The following is a 22,906-nucleotide window of genomic DNA, read 5'->3' as shown; positions in this document are numbered from 1 at the left end:
CCAGCGATCACGGCACACTCAGATGTAAATCACAGTACGCCAGGCCCATTAAAGGCGTCATACCGAATCAGCCGGTCACCAAGCATTCACCACCATACGGCAAGGCGTAGGCTAGAAAAATCTAGCCTGCGGTGGGATTCGAACCCACGACAGGAGTCTATCCGGGACTCGCGCTCTACCAACTGAGCTACGCAGGCTCAGTGGAGAATCCGCCGAAAGTCGAATCACAAGCACCGTTGCCTGTCTCGTATGCTGCACATGTCAGCTTCGTAGTAGGGGATCGCCAGATTGACCAGTATCAGTTAAGATGAACATAAATTCATAACTGGGATCAGCCCTGAAGCGTCGATGCAGACCAGCGATCACGGCACACTCAACTGACATGTGCAGCATACGAGGCAGGCAACGGTGCTTGTGATTCGACTTTCGGCGGATTCTCCACTGAGCCTGTGTAGCTCTGTTGGTAGAGCGCGAGTCCCGGATAGACTCCTGTCGTGGGTTCGAATCCCACCGCAGGCTAGATTTTTCTAGTCTACGCCTTGCCATATGGTGGTGAATGCTTGGTGACCGGCTGATTCGGTATGACGCCTTTAATGGGCCTGGCGTACTGTGATTTCGGTAAAATTATGTTGCAGTTCAATAGTTTTTAAATATGTTTGGAAAAAATGATTTACAATTTCGTTATAACCTGGTTTCGATATTTTGACAAACGTCAGCTCGTCATCAATATCTAACTTACATAAAACGTAATATGCTGCTATAGGCGCGTGTTGCAGTAAATTACCTGACAGGCGAGGTGCGTGTAAGCTTATTACATTTTTTGCGGTGTGGTGTGGTGTGTTTTAGTTGCATGTGTTTTACAGCGTTTTTAGAAGTTTTTATAGCACGTTAAGGTATTAATACTGAAATTACATTTGTCAGAAGATCTATTTGAACTTTACAAAACGACGGCAACTGCGGTAATACATCTAAATACATGTTACACTTATTGCCATAAAATAACGTAGTGTTATTGTTCAAGTACAATTGGCCCCGCAGCAAAATTTTGTGTGTATTGATGTTTTATTCAGTTGTAAGTAAGCAGATGCATTAAACACACGTAATTGTTTCTAAGTTAATGATTTGAAATACTTGTAGGTTTACAGGCCAACATCCCAAAAGGTGAAAATTTTGAATCAGGACTTTGGTGTCGGCTTTATGCAAGCAACAACGACCCACCAATGAAGAAATGTGCGAAACGCTTTTCACATCTCTGCAACAAACCGCTGGAAATAAGCAACCCGTGGCCTCCACGCATGGCAACGTCTGTCTACTTCCTAAAACTGGAATTAGCTTTTCAGTTTTTGGACTGTGCCGACAATTTGAGTTTGGCCACAATCCAGCATGTCAGTCATGCCACTACACCCAAAACTGCAAGCACCATCCTCATCTATCCAGCCACTACAACAAGCTCCCGGGGTGCAGGTACAGTAAATTGTGTTTGTGTTGTCTGGATGATATAGAGTGTGCGGAATATTATCATTGCTGTAAGTGCAACTATAGAAGGGGATTATTGTTTCCTTCTGCTAAAAAGCATCTAATTCCAATCATAAAACACGTTGTTTCAAGCCCCACGTTTTCTATGAACTGCAAGAGCTGTATGAATCTTTTATTACTGTTAAATTGTTTTTTGTTTTTTATAGGTTTATTGCCGGTTGCTACTTTGAAAAGATTTCTCATATTGTCAACAGCAACTGCGGTAGCAGCCGTGCATATCCGCTAATGTTATACTAATAGACGTGTGTGTCAAATGAATAACAACATTCTAAAACATGTAACGGACTAAATTTATACAAGAACTGCAAATGTACAGTGTAGTTATTGTTATTTTTGTGTTGTGCTTGCCAAGAAACGCGTTTTCTGTCAATGCAAAGTCAGAGTAGTTGTTATCATAACTGCTAAAGTGTAACGACATTCGATTTTATAATACTTGTTGCTGAGAAATTTCCAAATTCATGAGACAAATTGTACAGTGTGTTTGAAATTCCGTTTAAAGAAACATTTACCCGCATGCTTTCTTGCGTAGAACTGTCTAATAAATTATTTGCATTTGTTGTCAATACTTTGGTACAGAAAGTAAACAAAGTCAAACTTATAGTTGGCTTAACTATTTTAGATTACATCCTAACTTGACATTTACAACATAAACAATGCACGTCATTCATACGTTACCGTGAAGCCAGTAACCTTTTGCGCAGTTATGTGTGTGAGGAACTTGCTATGACAAATTACGGGAAGCGATACTGAACCACGTAGAGGATTTAAAACAAACGGCCCAGCAAGCGTCAAATCCACTCTGAGTTTTCCGAACTATCGTTATGTTATGATAAACCAATAGTAAGTGTAAGTGGAGAGTATGTTCAGCTGTGCGCAAGTTAATGTCATGTGTTGTGCTTACGCAAACCGTTTCCTCAAACACATCCTGATTTAAAACAACGGATGCTGGCTAACATAATATCAATGTCGTTGTCGCAGTGTGGATGTCATTCTGAATGTGATTGTCGTTCAACGCTGACATGATATTCGGACTTCAAGCAAATACCTTGCTATTGTGTAAGTACTATACTTTGTCAAGGCGTATTTTTATTAAAAACCGTAGAATGACCATTAAGTTATGATGTTGTTTGTAGTAATGGATATAATATGCCGTTTTATTGCTTTAATTCTGTTGTAACGACTATAAATGCATTAGGTAAACAATATATATCGGCAAACAACCACCGAAACGTTTGTGTTTAGGTGAAGAAAACTTCGATTTTAGGATAAGTTTTTGTACGTAGTGTGTCTTTCAAACGTCTCAGTAAAACTTACGGTTTATTTTATTGCAGTTATCGCAAATATAACAGCTTCGTTGGCCTGTCCTGCAAACATCACGGGACGCTATGGAACCTTTTCATACAAAGCGACAAAGAAGGAAGTGTGCACATGGAACTTTAACCCACCACCAGATGTGGGCAATGATTATCTTCTTTCAATCACTGTGTTAAAATTGAAACCAGTTTTCAGCTTTTTTATGACTGGACAGAAAATTGCAATCATGAAGTTCCCTGATGGTGAGGTTATTTTAGATTTGCAGAAATTAAAACGTCAAAATAGAGAACAAACTACTAAAAACATAAGATACATGTTATTTGTTTTACCATAAACAGCCTTGGACAACATTGCAAATTACCAAAATATATTCAAGAGTGACAAACAATTATAATCCCTCAGGAATAAGTGATATTGTTTGGGGACGTAGCATTTTTTGCGTTAACATTTTCTCAGCATCGATCGGCTTAAGTATAAATAAATCTCCACAGAAATATGAAAGTCATGCCGTAACTTATTCTTTTTCAAACACAACAACAGATTTAGTGTCTTCATTGTTTAGATTTCTTCATGTTGATTGTGTGCTGTATTTTCTTATTTAATCCACTTGATATCGAAATGACTTTCTGTGCTGTAGGTACAAAAATGACCCAAACTACAACTTCGACGTCTGCATTTTGCGGAAGTTACGTCAAGAATCTCGGTTGTAACGTAACAATGCCTGTTTGTCAGAGTCAAAACACAAGCATATCGTGGCCGCCGAAATTGAACACAGAATTTTGCAACTTTGAGATCCAATTAACTTACGCAATTATTGCATGTCCCAAAAATTCTACGTGTGCAAACAATCGGGTTTCTATTGGTCAAACAGGTACATTTTCAAACAACATTTTTCTCTATCCACGTCAAAAAAAGTCAAATAGACAATTAAGGCGAAGGCCAAATGCTGCTTATCTGCCGAATTATCTGCCAAATGCTGGTTGAAGCACCGTCACACTACTCTCTTTAACGTATGCAAATATACTTTTTAATATATCGTGTTGAGCAGCTGTTGAAACCATTTCCGCAGTCAAAACGTCCACATCACCATCAGTCGCAGCTACAAAAATGTCGGTCCCAATGTCAACAACGGTTGCAACTGCAACAGCAACAGCAGGAAAAACACAATCGATGATAGGAGGAACAATACCGACATCTGCAAACTCTGCTCGTTCGTCATTAGCAACGTCCATTGGTTTGACAACATCGTTGAGCAGTAAACTTACCCCAATGATTTTGACGACCGCACCTAAACTAAAAGGTTGGCATATGTTGAGATATTAAGACACACATAGGATTTTATTTTGTTTCGCTTTCAATATACGTTTTATTGCAGAGGACCGACTTTTTGCGAATCTAATGGGCGTGAGCAAAGTAGAGAAAAGCTTGTTTAATGCGCGAGATTTAATGTACATGGATAATACTGCTTATTTCAAATACTAGTAGGAAACTGTATGTAGTTTGTTATTTAATAAACCTTTTTCAATTACAGGGAGCACCGTTACCCACAAGGCGAGTTTACCGGTTGGTATTTCCAACAATTCCACCACCACTCCAAGCATCAGCCTCACTTCTTCAGCTGCAGAAGTTTCCAAGTCACAAGCCCCAGGTAAATTAAATATGGTTTGGGATGTTTTTAAACCACAAGGGTGTCGACATTGTTATGTTACTTTCCATTTTTAACTTTCAGCCCAATTTTTTTAAAGTTGTACCCGTCACATGTTTTATGACAAACATTCAGTTGTATCTAACGTGGCCAATTAAAGTTAACTAATTAACAAAAATATTGACCTTTTCAATACTCTTAATATTTCTGTTTTAAAAAAATCTGCTTTGTCGGTCTTTTAGTTACTTCAACATTGATCAAGTTCTTCCTTCATGTTTTGCAGGTTTATCAGCGTTTGCTAGGAAAAGATATTTTATGTTGATCATTGCAGCTGCTGTAACTTTACATATGCATGATTTATAATCTTTCAAGAAAAGATGGCCAAACGGTTAACACCATTTTGCGTTCTTAAGGTTATGGGTTTTAATCTCGTCAAAACCACATGTGTTTTCCTTGGCAAGACAAATTTCGCAAATTGGTGGAATCAAACGGGCTGAACTTAATTATCGAAAACAAATCCAAAATGTTAACGGCAGGTTCGTTGTGGGCAAAACGCATTCACACGTTGCCTGTTACCCGCCAGACAAGCGTACAATTGCTGCCCGAAGAAATGCGAACGTATTTTCACAAAGGTTCATGTTAGTTATTTGGTGCATTTACAAGAAAAACACTTATAACGCATTGCTTATTTTTTTACAAGCATTCACCAAAAACAAATAGATAGGTTCAGCTTTTAAAAATAGCCAATTGTGGCTGCAGCTGCACCCTTTTTGTTTCAATGCCTAATTTACATGTTTACAGTTTTGTCATCTGCCTTACTCATATTTTGGCGCTGAAACAAATAAATACAAAATTGATTGATTGTCCATCAGGGACAAAAAAACACATGCTGGCAATTGTTTTTATCTTGCTTGTATGTAGCATAAACTGACTACGTATCTATCGTTTTTAATTGACTTGATGTATATTGAATTGTTTTTTGTCATGTCTGACCTGTCAAGGCTTTATCGTGTCATTGTGTCAAAACAGCATATTTTGGGCCAATGGTCAATAGTCGATTACCTTAATTGTAAAAAAATGGCTTCAAATTCCTTGTCCATGTTCTGACTTTGCCTGTTGCTGGTAAATGGATATTTCAATATATGTGCTTGTAATTGTATTGTGTGTTTGATTGTGTAACTGTACAGTATATTTAATACCTAGTTCTAAGCTTACGTTACGTTATAGGCGCCAAAAAAAAATATATTTTGAAAACTAGTTTTGGGGGGTTGTGATTTTATTACGTTACATCGCTCGCTTTTTAATTCATTACATATTACTATGCTGAAGTAACACATAGTCAAGTTTACAGTATGCAGGCTAGGTAAATAACTTATGAGACAAGCAACTCATATAACTCAGTTATAAAGCTATATCACAGCTGTCTTGGCGCTGTAACGGAATGTTAGAGAAGCTTAGACTAGAGTATTGTTACACTGTTGCGAAACATTAAGGAAATTTCCGTAAGATGCATGCTGTATGAAGTTATGACTCATTGCTGCGAAAATCGGTGGTCAACCTTGCGGTAATCAATGTAAGCAGCAGAACGTTAACGTAGAAATTATTTCCGACGAATTGTCTGGGACCCCAACCTATGTTTTTGCTTTAGATGTATTTGTTCGATACCGTTGCTGAGGAAGTTCTTGCATATTTTCGTTTTGTATTGTCTTTGAACTTCGTCCACGTAGGCCAAATGTTCACTCGTCGTTTAAATTCCAAATTATTATTATTATTATATCTTGTCCGTTGTACATTGTTATTACATTGACAGTAAAGGTTAATAAAGTTTATGATAAACAAATCTTACGTCACTTCCACGTCACTGTGACGTTAGTGTGGCCTCTTGCACTGTCACGAGATGGCGGGAATTAACCGTGATATATGGCGGGAAGTGATTCTTATGCTAATGTGGCTTTTCTCACAGTGAGGCACGGCTGTGAATATTACAGGAAAGGGCAAATTGGCAGAAACAGCACTCTGACTTTAACTATCTTCCTCGACCATAAAGAACACGATTCACATACCACCGCAAACTTTTACGGGGGAAGCAAAAGTTTATGAATTACGCTATAAGGTTTGCACTGAGCTTGCACTAATTATGACAACATAAACATCCTGTGTTCAATTAACGGAAGTTGTTCTCGCTTAATAGCTGGTGTATCGCGGCGGTCTTGTTACTGTGGAAGGTATTTTTTGTATAACGGCAAAATGTTGTTTGGACCTCAAACTCTGAACGTACTCTTGTGTAAGTACTGTAAACGTTTAATAAGTGTTTTATTTCAAGTTTGTATTCTAAAATCTAAGTTCTATTTTGCTATTGATAAAATACCATCTGTGTATTTCGATCATTTAATTTTAATCTGCTGTCAATTTTGTAACTGTGTTTAAACCTAAACGTTTTGATGATTAATTGTAACATTTACAGTGTAATCATAGGTGTGAATGATTAAATGAGTATGTGTGTTATGCGTTTGAATTCTACAACTGTTGTATGTCTTATATAAACTTGAAAGACATTCAGGCAAAGAGCTTGTTTAATTTTACACTGGATTTATTGCAGTAATTGTTGCAACGACGTCGACATCTTTTGCTGTTTGTCCTGGAAACATTGTGGGACGCTATGGAACTTTATCACACAAAGCGACACATGAAGAGTTGTGTACATGGAACTTTAATCCTCCAGCCGATGTAGGAAACAACTACCTTCTGTCCATTACTGTGCTACAGTTTAAACCAACATTCAGCTTTTATAATTCTGGAAAGAAAATTGCAATCATTAAATTTCCTGATGGTGAGTTTTATTTTTCCAATTCCTGCTAATTTGAGTAAAGCTTGGTGACTTGGCAGTAATTAGTCTTGGGTAATTGTTTTATATTTCTTCAGCAATAGATAAACGCAAGAAATTTGTTTTTAACGCTTTTTTTGTGTGATTAGAACAATTAAACTCTTCTTGTAAAAGCATCGAGCCAATAAATGATAAACTGCAGACAATGCACACTGTTTCGACCTATAAAGTCTCATCAGTGCAGCTGGTGACGGGAGACTCTGATACTTCCAACAAACTGGGTGCCCTTTGATGGCTATACTAGCGAATACGACCGATTTGTCGTCACGAGTTGCACTAATAATTCTGCCGCTTGAACTCTTGTTTTTTATACAATTCTAAGTTTCTCCAAACGTATTTTATTGCAATGGTTATTCGTTTTATTCCACTGACTGCAGGCGCAAAATTGACCCAAACTTCAGCATTGACGTCTGCATTCTGCGGAAGTTACGTCAAGATTCTCGATTGTAACGTCACAATTCCTGGTTGTCAGAGTCAAAACAAAAGCATATCGTGGCCACCGAAGTTGAATACAGAGTTTTGTAACTTTGAGATTCAGCTCACTTATGCAATCATAACATTTCCTAGCGGTTGTCCCAGCAAACAGGCTTACGCAAGTCAAACAGGTAATGACTTCAGTTGATTAAATCTCACCAGATTTCAATGTTCTATGTTGAAGTTAGCTTTTATTTTTGCCCTGCATGATGGCTAGTTAATGTTATTTATTTATTTGTTTTTCAGATGTATAAACACTAAATTCCCTATATTAAGGAGCTGCAAACTAAATAAAATTTAATAGGTCGATCTGAAATGTACTTGTATCTCACAATACCTAGTGTATTTTGTAATCAAACCACATTTACAGAAACTACTACTTCATTGCAAACGACATCAGGATCAAATACAACCACAGAAATGTCGATGACAAAGACAACTAAAGAGCAAAGAACAACTGCAAGTGCAACAACAGCAACAATTACAACAACAAAAATAGCAACACAATCGTCGTTGAAACCACACTCGACCTCTTCACTACTATCAGCAACCAAAAATGCGACAACATCATTCAGAAGTGAAACCAACAGGGATATGAAAGATGTAACGTCCACTTCTAATGCAGAAGGTAACAGTGCAAGCGAAGAAAGTAATTTGTCAAGCAGTAATAAATGTTTAGTATAGGCAATTCGTGGTAAATTTGTTTATGTTTTGGCTAATGTATTTTAATTACTGTTATATTATTCGCTTCACGCAGAATCTTCCACATCTGCTTCAGCGCAAACAACAATTGCAACTGTCAAAACGACGGGGGAATATTGGCCTGGAGTCGGTGGAGACACGGCAAATAGACTTGGTACGATAATACGTGTTAATATGTAAGCAAAATGCAAATATGGTTTAAATCTCAAACTTGCCATACACTCGTTGATTTGTATTTGTTAATTGAGCTTTTTTAAGTTTTTATTGCCAATTCATGTTTGCGTTAGTTACTTTACTGCGTTTGTAACTTAATCAAATAAGGTAACGATGTACTAATACCAGTTGCGGCTCGTGACCAAAATTTCTGGGGGTGCTGCTCCAATGTTTAGCCTTTATTGAACGAATATAAGTTGGCAATATATAGGAAAACCACATTTCTAGTTTTCTAGTCATTGTTTTGAGTAGAAAAACAAGTAACACAAATCTTAATTAGCAACTCCATTGTGACGTAATGGTTGTTACCCAATAATGTACACAAGTGTAAACAGCAGACGGTATCATTGGGGAATTTTGTTTACTTGCACAGCGACGGACCAAACTCGATAACATGCAGTAATAATGTGACAAAACACACGTGACACAGACTCGAAACGAAGCGGTTGTAAATACGGTAAAACACAACAACAGTACATAGAAAAAAAAATTAATAAATGAGTCGAAAAAGGTCGAAGTATTTCAATTGGACAACATGTAAGTAAAACTGGTTAACAATGACTAACAACTAACACACTTGCTATTAAGTCAGTAACTTATAGCCACAGTCAGCATTTTTAACATATTCTATGACACTTCACAGAATATTGCCACAAAAAAAAAACTAGCCATAAAGCTTTTTAATTGTATCATAACTGACAAATTTAACAACCACATTACATTTGTGTCAAATCTTTATTCAACATCTTTTCTTAATTTTTGTGTACAATTCTATTAATTGTTTGTAAGTTTCTTAACTGCTAAACTTGCTGCTTTATTTAGTGGCAAATAGCTTATCATTCCTTTTTGAAGTACAATACTCTCCATGCTTTGAAAATTACAACACTCTCACTTAAATTTAAAACATCTTATTAAACCTTGTGCTTCTATTTTACAACCAAAATGAATCGTAAAGCTATAGTTTGAGCAAAATAAATGATAGCTTCTTCCTTGATTTCCAAATGACAACTAAGAAACTGTTTTTTTTCTATTTAGTGCTATTACTGCAAGTGCCCTTTTTGGAAATAATGGTGTTCCTTAGAAAAGTCTTTTTGGAAATAATGGTGTTCTTTAGAAAAGTTTGCATCCTTTTCAGTGTTGACAAGAACCGTTTTGCCTTTGAGGGACTCATGGAAATTGCTGGCTAACTGGATTTTCCTTTAAAAGTTTCAGTAACTTTTCTAACAACAGGATATGCCTGGTGGTCACTACCATAGGCGCCGAGTTTTTCAAAAATGCAAGGTGGCGGACGTAAAGTATGACGTCATTTTATGTGGCGTCATAAATGCGTGAAACCACAAGAACTCAAACTCAAAGCCCAAAAAACTTCCCATATAGACTGTTCGTCAAAATTAAAAAATAAATTTTGGAACACACTGTTATTCCGTTTAAAATTGGTTTGGTAAAATTTAGAAATGTTTAGTCACGTTGTTGTTGCCTTTTATCACCTAAAATAACCATTTATTACAACACAATCAAATTGTACACAATAATAGCCAAACATTCACGGGCAACAATTGTGTGTTTGACGTCATAAAAAGGGTACTGACCAAAATAGGTTGCAGTTTTAAGCCACGTTTCGTTGCTTTTTCGCCAGCACATTTATTTAAAAGCAAAATCGCTCCTGGCTTTTAGTTTTGACGATATTTCGTGCCAAACCGCTACAAGCAAAAAAATAATACACGGTGGCCGCCACCGTCCTTTACAAACCCAAGGTGGCGGCGCCACCCCGCCACCGCCCACTCGGCGCCTATGGTCACTACTATCTCCCCTGTAGAATGAAACATTTCCTGTAAAGCAATTTAGCAGCTACTGTTTAGAGAAACATATCATGTCCATTATATCAATACACAAAATTGCACTTGGTTGCTAATACTGTCCACATGGTGTGTTAAGAAACCAAAACTTGAAATTGTCATCACTAAGGTATTTCAAAATTCCTGTTGCTTGTGCAATTGTTTGTTCTGCATTTAATATTGCCTGAATGTTAGTGAGACATTTAACTTCACAGTAACAAAGCTATTTTTTCTTTGTTAGCATTCAAAACTAAAACTGAGTAGTTCTTGTGGTTGCTTATTCCTGCATGACATATTTGGAACAGCAGATGTTTTATCCCAGTTTTCTTAACTTTTTATTCAGGTTTTTATTATAACGGTTAATCGTGATTTTTCAAAGTGTTAGATGGCCTTTTTTTCTTTTTCAAGGTGGTAGATACACTTTCTAATTCAATGATAACTGCAAAAACTTAAGCCCACTTACAGTCATCTTAAAAATTCACGACTAACCTTCAAACAAATAAATTAAAAGATGGCAATATTATCATTTAACTGTACTCACTGTCAAACTTAGGAATATAGCAAACGGGTTAGGTTTTGGACCACAATAGACCCGGAACAGACAACACAACTACAGCGGCTGGTTCACACGCTGCGTGATTGGTGGAGCTGCGCGAGCCGCAGCACCCTGTCGCCTATTTCGCCCAGCATGTAGCTTTGTCAAGTGCAAAACGTCATGAAACGTCACGATTTGTCATGAAACTGGAGCTGCAGTTTCACCAAAGATAACATATTAATGTCATATTTTTTTAAAATGAAAAAAAAAACGCCGATCAAGGCGGAAATTACACTGATAAACATTATATTTAAGAATAAAAAAATAAGTATAATGAAATTATCTGTAATATTGTGGTAGGAATATTAAGTGAAAATATCTAGGGGGTGCTGCAGCTCCGCAGCACCCTAGCACGAGCCGCCCCTGACTAATATAGAAATCGTCCTGATCCACGGATGCTCAACAGACGATTCCAATCACATATAATGTGTGTGTTAATAAAATAAGGTTGGAAAAGAAGTAGGTTGTTGACAAAATCTATACACAAAAATCTTTATGTAACAGTCCAAGCAAAGCGTTTAAACTAAACCTACTTATTTTTCATCTTACAGACGACATTATCACAAGGTATAGTAAAATATTTTTTCTGTGCCTTGTGTTGGTGGTTGCGTTGCTCATTCTGTGTATTGTGTTTCTCGTCACAACTAACTTGGAGCTAAGGTACGTGTTTACCACAGTACATTGATTGATAGCTGGTATGCTGTCATAACAAAGACCTATGTGAATAAGTTTGTGCGTTAGTTGCTCTACAAACTTGCCAGAAGAGCTCTACAAACTTGATATTATGCCTGGCAGCAATAGCTTCTATATTTATGTGTTAGTGTTACAGAAGGGGCACCACAATATTTGAAGATTTATCTGTGTAAAAATGTAAATCACTACACCTTTTAAACCCATATGCCCATTCCCATCTGAGGCTTCTTACACTACGCTATGGCACCCTCTTCTGGGTGTTAGTAAACCTAATTGGAACATAATTATTTTGTTGAAAAAATTGAGGTGTAGTGAAAGAATTAAACGCCCGCTTCTGAACAATATTTTACTTACTGCCGGTTAAACTATTTTGAAGAAAGTCCCAAAATTAACTGAAAATGTAATTTGTTGAATTCAGAAAACTTAAAAAAGTGAACAAGTCGAAACAAGATCAAGACCTATTTCTTCCCTTCGTTTCGCCATGGACGGAAAGTTTCAGAAACGGAAACCTTCAACCCTCAAACAATTCCCTGGATGCTTCGAACGCATCTACAGCATTAGCAGTGTAATACTGGGCAGTATTTTCGCTCCACTTGCCTCAAGGGGATGTATTCGTTCAGAACACAAAGCTTCCTATGCTGATTCAGGATGATGGACCATCAGCGATGAGACTCAATATTAAGTTCAATTACACCAGTTACAATTAGAGAGATGTAAACTATGGCAATTGTAAATGGCGTCCTGCATCGTCATATGCAGACCGTCGTCGCAAAGTTTTCAATGTGTACACTTTTGATATGAAACCTCGGTTTTCTAAACCAATCATAGACTAGTATGAAGTACAGTTTTGCCGTCCCAAAGTTTTGATCTGGTTATGCCCCTGATGTATACATACCCTCCTATTAGGCAGGTATAATTCTGTTTTACCACACACTGCATTCTGTAAAAAGTTATGCGTTTGCTTACTGTCGTTTGTTTAACTCAAAATCGTAACAAGGACGACCAATTTATGTGAAATTGCTCTTTCTGAATTGAGTTCAGTTTTAAATTTATTTTCTATTTTTTCTACGATGCCTATCGGAGTCAATATTATCTTTCGAACGTAGGATTTTAAAACGAAAACGAAAGTGATTCACCCCTTAAAGCTTACTTACAGTGGACAAGTTGGCCGAGTTTTAGCGCAACCGCTTTGTATTAACAAGGCTGTGTGTTTTAATCCTTTCTGGTCTACTTGTGTTTTGCTGAGCTAGAAACGTTTTGGCCCTTTTGCTGTCATTCAGTCCATTTTGCTGTCATTCAGTCCATTTTGCTGTCATGTAGTCGTTGCCCGCTTACCGAGGATAAAAGTGAAACTAATAAACAGTTAATATCGACGTAGCAGATCTCCGATCGATTTTTCGCATCTGCTGCTCTAATTGAAGCTAATTTTAAGACACAGTTTTACCTACCAATCTAGCACAATCTCATTATGTGTGTCTCATTTCTGTTGGACATTATATTTGAGGACAGAACAATGAGAGTTGGCGTGACTAGCCCCGATTTTTGAGGCACATTCAGTTGCTTGGATCCCCCACATATATTTATTCGGACGACATTTTAATGTTTTTTATTATTATTTTTTACGCCAAAACTGAAACCGCTTTTGTGCAGCAATTGCTTTCAGATTGACAGTATAACATTTTATGTTACTATTGGACTGGTTTATTTATTGCAGGGATACAGTCTAATCAATGACATGTGCAACAGTGTGCTGATATCGATAACATTGCAGTTATGCATGATTTTGGGTAAGTTGGTTGTACCTTTGGATAGATACGTTATTTAACAAGTAGCAGTAAGTACATATTTTTAATGTCTGATTTTACAATTTATAAATTTAACTCTGGATAGATGCGTTGCTTTGTATTTCTTAAGCTGATTCCAAACCACCAGAAGCACCTTCAGAAAAGCGACATGATTACATCACTTGGGAAGATCAAGATGACACGATCTGGACGTTTAAGCACAACTTGTCGGAGAATATGCTTTCATTGCTAATTATCAGAGCTAAAAACGTCGACGTTTTGCTTCCTAATGGTAATGATTGCAGGTTCCAGGCAGTAAAGTAAACAGTAAATAACAATTTTTACAACATAATCGACAGCAAAACAATGATTTACGTGAGTCCTATTTGACAGATACCTAATTGACGCGATCAAGTTATAATAAAACTGTTTTAGGTCCAACTAACATTAAAAAGTACCTGTGTGTTGTTTAAAGTAGCATAAATTGTGTATAAATAAGAAAAGTCTTAAAAAAGCTAAAAGACATTTTGTCGAAAATTATACAATTATCGAAATGATTCTTGGATTATCAACATTAGACGAAAAGTACAGTAATTTTTTTTTGTTTAATGTAAGTTTTCTAATGACAAATAACACAATGATGTGGAAATTACATGTGTATTTGCGTATTAAGCTCATTTTGTACACGTCGCTATCGCGCCCAACTACCTTTCATAGAACTCGGCTTTGGGTCTGCTTACGGATCTAAAAATTGGGTCTTCCTACAAATTTCAGTTTGAGCTTATGTTAAAACAAACAAATAATGAAAAGCAAATCTGAGTAAACAAATGGGTCAAAACTAATAAATCATGTTTGTTCAAGGCACGAGCCACAAATTTATTGATGCTGCAACACCATACTCGTGTGGAGTTTTTGTTCATCGAAACAATTCTGGTGCAGGATCCTGTCGTGCAAATGTCATTTATTCCGACGTTTGTGAAAATCCTTCGACGGTTAGTTTGCCATGGCCTCCACAACTTAAAGTTAAAAAATCAAAAGGCAAAATAAAATATAGCTATGCTTGGTTGAATTGCGAAGAAAAAAGTAAACCACCGGTGGCTTCAACAGCAGCTGCCGTTACGACACCTGTGAAAGGTATGGAGCAATTTAAGCAGTTTCTATTTTGAAGACTTTACATCGTTTTGCTTCAGAACATGAAACGACACAATCAGATACAACTGCACCTAACTTGTCCGACCCTACAGCCAAAACATCGCAACCTCAATCGCAAGGCGGTTTTACAAACACAGGTTGGTCACAACTATTATGTGTAAGAATGAATACCGGATTTGGAACAATAAGCTTACAGAATTGTTTTATTCCGATAAGATTGGTTTGAATTAATAATGTTAAATTGGGCGACTCCAAAATTCTTTAAAACACTGATCGTGGTCAGTTTTAATAATTGACATAAATAGTAAATATTTTTCTAGACTTTGTTACGTCGAGTGCCAGCACAGAAGACACAGTAATATGTGAAGAAAAGCTAACCAGAAATGGGGCGGTGCTTACAACAATAATAATTCTAGCAGTTGCTTTGGTGATAAGCCTTGTAGCGCTGGGGATGATGTCAATCTATCACTACAGGTGATTCATATCTGTAAATATCAATCGATAAAAACAAAGGCCAGAATGTTCGAACGTAAGCAAACATGACACAAGTATTGACATACATTTGGTAAACAGCCTCGAAAATCGATCTAAATCAATCAAATATTTTATTTGCTCACATATGAACTGATAAGGATTCTAACATCAGACATTTATTACTCGACAGTTCTGCTTAATTCAGTAGTGGTTTATCATTTCAACCAGGTTTGAACCCAGCGTGATAAGCAGAGGGAATCTCATCAGTATTTATGGTTTGGGCGCCTTATAAGTTTACGTATAAAGTCCTTTCTCTGTTTAATGTCAAAACTTTTTCTTCTACCTGACTGATAACTGAATAAAATCTATCTGCCACATGTAAGGAAGAGTATAATGTGAACAAAACATTTTTTGTCGTCCTGTAATTAAATACCGAAATGAAATTATTTTTTGTTGTTACGATTTCCACAAACTTATTATCGTAAATTTAATTGTTGACATTTGCATTTAGATTTCGTAAGGAGGAGAGATCCATGCTACGTGGTAGAGATCACAAGGAAATGATTAATAATGATTGTAAACAACACCAAAAAAAAGAGAGCGCTTGTTCAGCAGGAGAAATGGTCGACAACGTATTGTATGATTCATTCGATGCTTCAACCGATATCTCTAATAACTAACTATGCTTGTGTTTGTTTCGGTGCACCTCTCTACTGCCTTTGTGTAAATAAAATCACTTTTTGCTTTTATACATGTACAAAGTTTACACACATTTCGTATTTGTTTCCTTATAAGTTACAACTTTAAATTAACTTTCAACGTGAAAATGATTCTCTTGGCATGAAAAGCTGTACTGAAACCAATCGTAACTGATACCAGCGTGTGTCTTGATGCACTTTAACGATGTAAATTTTCACGTCACATGTTGTACATTACAATCCGTTAATCATTGTTACTTTTGACAAGTTGATACACAACCTTAAATGGTATTTCTGCTTGACTATCACGTTAAATATAGTCACTTATATTCACTATGTGGCTTATTCTCGGACTACATGTACACCAAAAATCATTTCATAATTTTTTTTTTTTTTTATCATTTCATAAATTTAGACAAGGAACTTGTTCTTGGCTGAGCTTGCGCAAATGCCTAGTTTCAATGAGCTCTTTATAAAGCAAAATTTTTATTATGTTTCAGTTGTGTATTTCGTGTTTGAAATTAATATAGCGTGAACGCTAGACTGATTACACTGGGCAACACAATATTTGGTGTCTTAAATGTTAAAACTGATTTTGACTAATTTTGAGGAACTGATTTCAAAAAAATGATATTGTGCATTTATTTCCAAAGACATCCATAAAATACCACATTAAACAAAATTCTTAGCATCCGATAACATTGCAATACCAAGGTCACACAAGAATTATTAATGTAAGGAATCGTAAAAATCTTTCAGCCACTGAGAAAGGGAGTATCTCCTGCTTGGACAATCCACATCAGACTCATATCTGGCACCTCCCAATAATTCAACTTTTTCCAGACTGGTGAACAACACATCATCAGTCGGACGTTGACAGTTGTAAGCCATCTGTTGTATTTCGATTTTGGAAAGTGCACGGTCGTATCCCACAAAATTGGAAAGATGCCCCATGTTAAAGTATGGATAATATACAGTTTAGACCAGGGACGGGCAACTTCTCCAGTCGGCGGGCCTGATATGGGAAAATGAAGTACTTGGCGGGCCGAATTCGTGAATCGATACATTAATCGCGTATTTATCCAGTGATTTAAAACGGATTTTTGACCACCTAAACTAAATACAATCAAGAACGTCGTAATTGCAATACAGTCCAAACAATCTAAGTGATACAACATAAAATTATTCACCACAGCAAATTTAATGCATACACCACAGACTTAGATACTGCTGAAACACTAACCACACTACACGTGTGGAAACAAAGGAAACCGTGAAAGCAAGCCACACTCAAGGATGGCAGTTATGTCGTAACAATGGATGTATGGTGCAATGGTGACAACCGCGGGAAAGTTTTTTGTGATTGGGGAGCGTTACTGTTTGTTACAACTATAATTTGACGTAAGCAAGTAGTGGGGGATTCGGCCGACTGTGGCCGCGGGCCACGTTATCATGTAAGACCAGAAACTGTCTGCGGGCCGCTCAAAATCCCGTCGCGGGCTGGATCCGGCCCGCGGGCCGTATGTTGCCCGCCCCTGGTTTAGACTGTTAATTTCAAACCACAAACACAAATGGAAGAAAATATGTTGTGAGGATGTAGTAGATGATTAACAATAACTACACTGGTGAAAAAATATATTTTTTGTATAAAACCTACTACACTTTGTTATGATTTGTTTTTGTCCTTGCAATACTTACTTAAACTGAGCGCCACCGTTTTTTCCACCAATAAGAAGACTCCTGTCATTATTTATAACGTAGAAAAGCCCCCGTGGAACCTCTTCTATGTCGAGACCGTTCAGGTATAATCTAGCTAGTTTCGCTTCGGGATTGAGGTCAATGCAAATGTGGTACTGAAAACAAAAGCACATATATTGCTTACTTCTGCACCGAATTCATGATTGTTTACTAGCTTATATGAGAAACTATGAAAACGATCGCAGTTTATTTGGGTGCAAGAAATAAACTTTTGGTAGGTTGCAACGTTTTTAGCATGAAGAGCAATTAGTACTCGTCAGTGCAGCATTGGTGGATGAGTTTGACTTTTCGGTTTTACTCACTAGTTAGCAACGATCTATTAAGCCTGGCGACTGTCGTAAAGATTACAAACTAGTAGCTGGAAACAGCCAATATGTTAGAACACGCTGCCATGCAAACAATTGTTTGAAACAAACGCTGGTTTTCGAAAAACTGCCAGCCATTTCATACGAAAGTTTTACGCCGGAAAACATAGCATCTGTATCAACGCATGGGCGTATGCCTGCTTTTTTAGATGCCAAAAAATGCAGTGGCATTTTTCTTTTTTACTCGTGTCCATTTGGATGCATTTTTTTCTTAAAACAGCATGATATTAAAGACAATTCGCTTAAATGAAGTTAAATGTATTCAAACTCTACATTGAATTAATGGCGCAGGACACTAGCGGTTTTCATGGTAGTAACGTATGTCAACTTTCTTGCCCTCCCCGCAAACCAAGAAATTTACCTAAAAGTGCCAAACTAAAAGACTTGATTTTTTTACAACTTGCAACTATTAACAATATTTGGACGATGTGTCAGCTCTAGCTTATTAGTGCTGAATATTCTGCATTTAAAAATACATGCAGTGAAAACAACCTAAAAATATAAGTCAACTATCCAAACTTTCTGATATTGTTAAAACGAAAACATTCACAAAACTGTGTCACCATTCGTCACTTTTGTTAAACTGCAGTGAACACACATTCATATTGCATTTTATTTAACTTTTATTTCTTCGAGGACAACAACTTCATTAACCGGGTTAGTTCTCTTTTTCACGGATGCCTGAGAGAGAGGTCGATTGGTCGCTCCGCCATTCTGTCGCCTAATCCCCACATCCATAGTAGAATCAACTTCGTTTTGACGAACTTCTCTGTACCTAAAATCAGTTAGAACGGTTTGAAATCTTGCCAAAGGGGTATTTGCACGAAAAGCATTAGATTGAAAAAAAGTCCCGTTTCAATCTAATGATTCGATTATTCTACAATTATGTTGGGACCTTTATGGAATGAAAAAGTAACCAGCAGTCACCCCGTTCAATTCGACAAACATATTACAAGCGAAGTTTATTGTTAAAACATAAAACAACATACGAGAGCATCCTTGCTTAAGAAGGGTATTGGCAATATCTTTTCTTGCCAAAATGCCTACATTCTTTTAAGTACGTCATATTCTTAAATATACATTATGATAAGAAACATTGATTACAGTAAAATTGGCCATGTAGATTTTACTTGAAAGGTTTAAACATTACTGTTGTGGTGTCGTTTAAAACCACAATCTAATGTTTAATTGATATTAGCAGGTTTATTACCATAAATAACTTACACTTAGGAACCTGCTTTAAAATATTTGCGTCTCAATAATCACTTGTTATTACTCGGACTTACAGTTTCCATTAGTTTTATATTGTTGTCATAAATTTTCCCACCTTAGTAGGTCGATGTTACCTCGAATATAACAAATAAACATAAGAATAATTAGGTTTGCAAGTAAATTCACACAAGCTACACCCAGACCCACGTAACTGAACCAACTATTATCATCCATCACTGTCTGCTTGTGATTGACTTGTGCGACGGACCAGCAAGTTTTATTTGGATTTCCTTGCATTTATGATAATTTGCATTCCATAAAGTCACAGAGGGTTCGTTTTTATCTTCACCTGTTGCCACTTATTGTTTGGTACTTCACCCAATTTCTTCTAATCATCTTTCCTTGCTGTAATTAAACACACATATTTATTTCAGTGCGTTTGAACTCATTCCGAATGTACTCTAAACATGCAGGCATTGGTCGTGCACCCAGAATCGAACAAGTTTTGAGATAAACCAACATTCAGTTGAGTGTAGACACAAAAACTTAAAAACGAACCATGGCAACCATGACACAAATCAACTTCGCTAAAACGATGATGCCACTGACTAAGTCTGTTGCAAGTTGATTTGGGAAAGGCAATTTTGGTTTGCTTAGAGGCGCTTTTCGTTTCGGCGTAACGGTTTTCGAAACGATTTTTTGGATCACAGCCATTTTCCCTATGTCTGCCGTACCCGTAGTTTTCTTTGTCTCTATCATGTAAGTTTTTGTTTTGGTCATTTGGAATGCTGCTGAAGTTGATAAAGGCGCCCATACCTTTGTGATGGCTTTATTTGTTTACTCATGATTTGTATTTAAACAAATGTTGTTTAGAATGAATTAATTATTTAGTTTTTGTAAAATTGGTAATGCAAATACATTGCCCAGAATGTGTATCAAAGTTCAACTGTAGTACAAAGTTTTATCTCTTGTTTCCTTACTGTTCAATAAACGGGCATTTTCTGTACCTCATTTACATTTGATCGTTGGTCGCACGGTTCATCACTGGTTAATTTGCATGCTGGATTGTTGACGCCGCTACAATAGTTGCTACTTCCGCTGAATGATGCATTTCTGCATAGCTTGGTTCTGCGAAAGTATAACAGCTTGCAGAAGATACAAAAGTCGACATAATGGATGTAAAGTTATGTTTAGTGCTGTTTTTAACAGGTAAGTGGTACTTTTTAGCAAAAAATGCATGCATTGCGACTTGTTAAATGCTACCATTATTCCAGAATACTGCACTAGAAAAGCCGGTGTGTTGTAACAACACGCCAATTTTGAAGCCGTATACAACACACGACACACCAAGCCGTGTTGTCAGGTGGTGTGTTGTTTGGAGGTGTGTTGTTCAACGACACGCCTGCCGTGTTGTTTGAAGCTGCAGTTTTGCGACACACCTGGTGTGTTGTTTGAACACACTCATACAACACACGTGTTGCGTGTTGTTTAGAGCTTTAAAGCATGACACACCAAATACCGTTTTGTATTTTATTGTAAACAGTACCGTATACCAACGAAATAGCGCATTTATCGAAGAAACAGAACATAACGTTTAACAGAACAAACGAAACAAAGTTATGGCATGAATGTAACGGTGGGGGAAAAACACAGGTAAAAAATACACACAAAACAAAAGTTCAACTGCATGTCAGATGCTATATAATTGTAATGTACTCAACAAGGCATATGTCATATGCATAGTCATGGCATGTTCAATATCACTACAATAAAAATAACAAGTATTACAATAAAAAATCGAAACCAAAAGAAAACCTGTTCATTTCATTTTTATTGACAACAACACTTGGATAACCAGGCGATGTTGCAAACTGGTCCTGTAAAGTAAATAACCAGTTATTAAACAAGGATTTACTATCAGTTAATGTGATTGTAATAGTTAAGGTTACATGAAATCAAAGTTTGTTGGAGTTACTAATGGATCTAATCAAAATACCTGTGTTTCAAAGATGACAACATTTCTTTTTTTGTAGCAATTTCCTTTCACAAACAAGCAGCAGCATATGATTATCCAAAGAATCCCCTATGGCACTTTTGAGAACATCAGTTACGTTTACCATCTGCAAAACAGTAAACACCATATATATTCAAAATATGCTGGAGAAAGAGGCCGATTACTTAAAAGGCAATTAAACTCACACCAAATGTCCCTTAAGATTTCTGGTAGCAAGTGATATTGAGTGTCCCTTAATGTTGATTGTCTAAAAACAAGTAATGTATATAAAGCAATGTATAAGTAATGTATCCATCAACAAGAACACTAGAAAAATATGCTATTGCACAATGAAAAAAGATGTATTTTCTCAAATGTAACTATCTCAAACATGTTTACTTGTTTGCAACTCAGCCATAAACATTGGATTTAATGCCTACCATGTGCCGCCTTTATAACAAAATTGGTTCCTTCATAGAATTCCCTTGGTTGTTCAATAATCCATGTTAAACACAGTAAGGTCAGTTGCATCATTAGGTTTTGTACAGGACTCTGCAACAAATTAAACACTTGAAATACGTAATCATTAAGCAGAAAGTTCTGGTATAAAGGAATTGATATTGTTGAAAGTTAAATTCTTTAACACTTTCAAGCACTTGCCAACAGAACTGTAATAGTTTGGCAAAAAATGCAAATAGAGGTCACTTGAATGCCTGTTTTGTATGTGTTCTACTTGACAGTGATACCAAGTTGTTATAAAAACCACTTCGCTCAGTCATTTGGTAACAGTCTATTCTAATACAAAAAACAACAAGCCATTACAACATGCACAAAGCACAAACATATGTTTTATACATGCACAAATATATGTAAAATTGTAAATATACCAACCTTTATTAGATTTGCAACACCATCCTGTTCACATTGTCCAAAAGTCTTGAATACATTAAAACTTGTCAATTAATACTCAATTAACTCCTATTAGTCTTGATATTGAGTCTCTTACTCATCAATTTACTAAGTTTTAGTCAATCAAAAGAAAAAAGAACCTGAAAAGCCGTTTCGTGCGTTCCCGCCGTTACGGTTGAGTGACTTCCAAAGCCAAAAGGAAAGCAACAAAACAACACGGCGGTGTGTTGTTCTGTGCTTCTGGACTTGAAACCCATCACCTTGACCTTGAAACGACACACCTGGTGTGCTGTCCGTACTGTGCGGCGTGTCGTTTAGCGAATACACATCGATTATCGCGGTAACAACACACCTGCCGTGTTCTTGGAACACACCGTTAGTGTGGTTGAAACACACCGGCGTGTTGAAACAACACACTGGTTTTTCTATTAACATGTTAATATTAAAACGGCTTGCTGTTATTAAAGGCATAAGTGATGTTAATTGACGCATCGCATCGGTTATAGTTCTACGTTAATGTTGACGAAAATTTAATAAAATATTTTCTGTTTGAAACAAAAACACTGAAATCACTGAACCACACACTAATAGAAACTGATTCCAGGTGCAAACGTGTTTCAATTGTAACATTATGTATTTTAGGCTTTACCGTTTCGCTCGCTGTGCTTCA

At 36.7% G+C, this 22,906-nt stretch overlaps 1 long non-coding RNA gene and 1 other non-coding gene across 2 annotated transcripts; both read right to left on the bottom strand.

The window, feature by feature from the left end:
• Nucleotides 1–123: 123 nt before the first annotated feature.
• Trnas-gga (transfer RNA serine (anticodon GGA)) lies at nt 124–197 on the bottom strand. The gene has a single exon. It is a non-coding gene; the product is annotated as a tRNA-Ser (tRNA).
• Nucleotides 198–20,850: 20,653 nt separating this feature from the next.
• Nucleotides 20,851–22,648, bottom strand: LOC145209305 (uncharacterized). The gene is made up of 5 exons (XR_013855060.1): nt 22,219–22,648; nt 21,768–21,879; nt 21,534–21,595; nt 21,331–21,454; nt 20,851–21,211 (listed from the first exon to the last, which is right to left on the bottom strand). It is a non-coding gene; the product is annotated as an uncharacterized LOC145209305 (long non-coding RNA).
• Between the last annotated feature and the right edge of the window lie 258 nt (nt 22,649–22,906).

Source organism: Phallusia mammillata, chromosome 1, assembly GCF_965637545.1.
Source record: "Phallusia mammillata chromosome 1, kaPhaMamm4.hap1.1, whole genome shotgun sequence".
NCBI lineage: Eukaryota > Metazoa > Chordata > Ascidiacea > Phlebobranchia > Ascidiidae > Phallusia > Phallusia mammillata.
The sequence above is the reverse complement of the archived record's forward strand: the minus strand, read 5'-3'. Positions and strand labels throughout refer to the sequence as shown.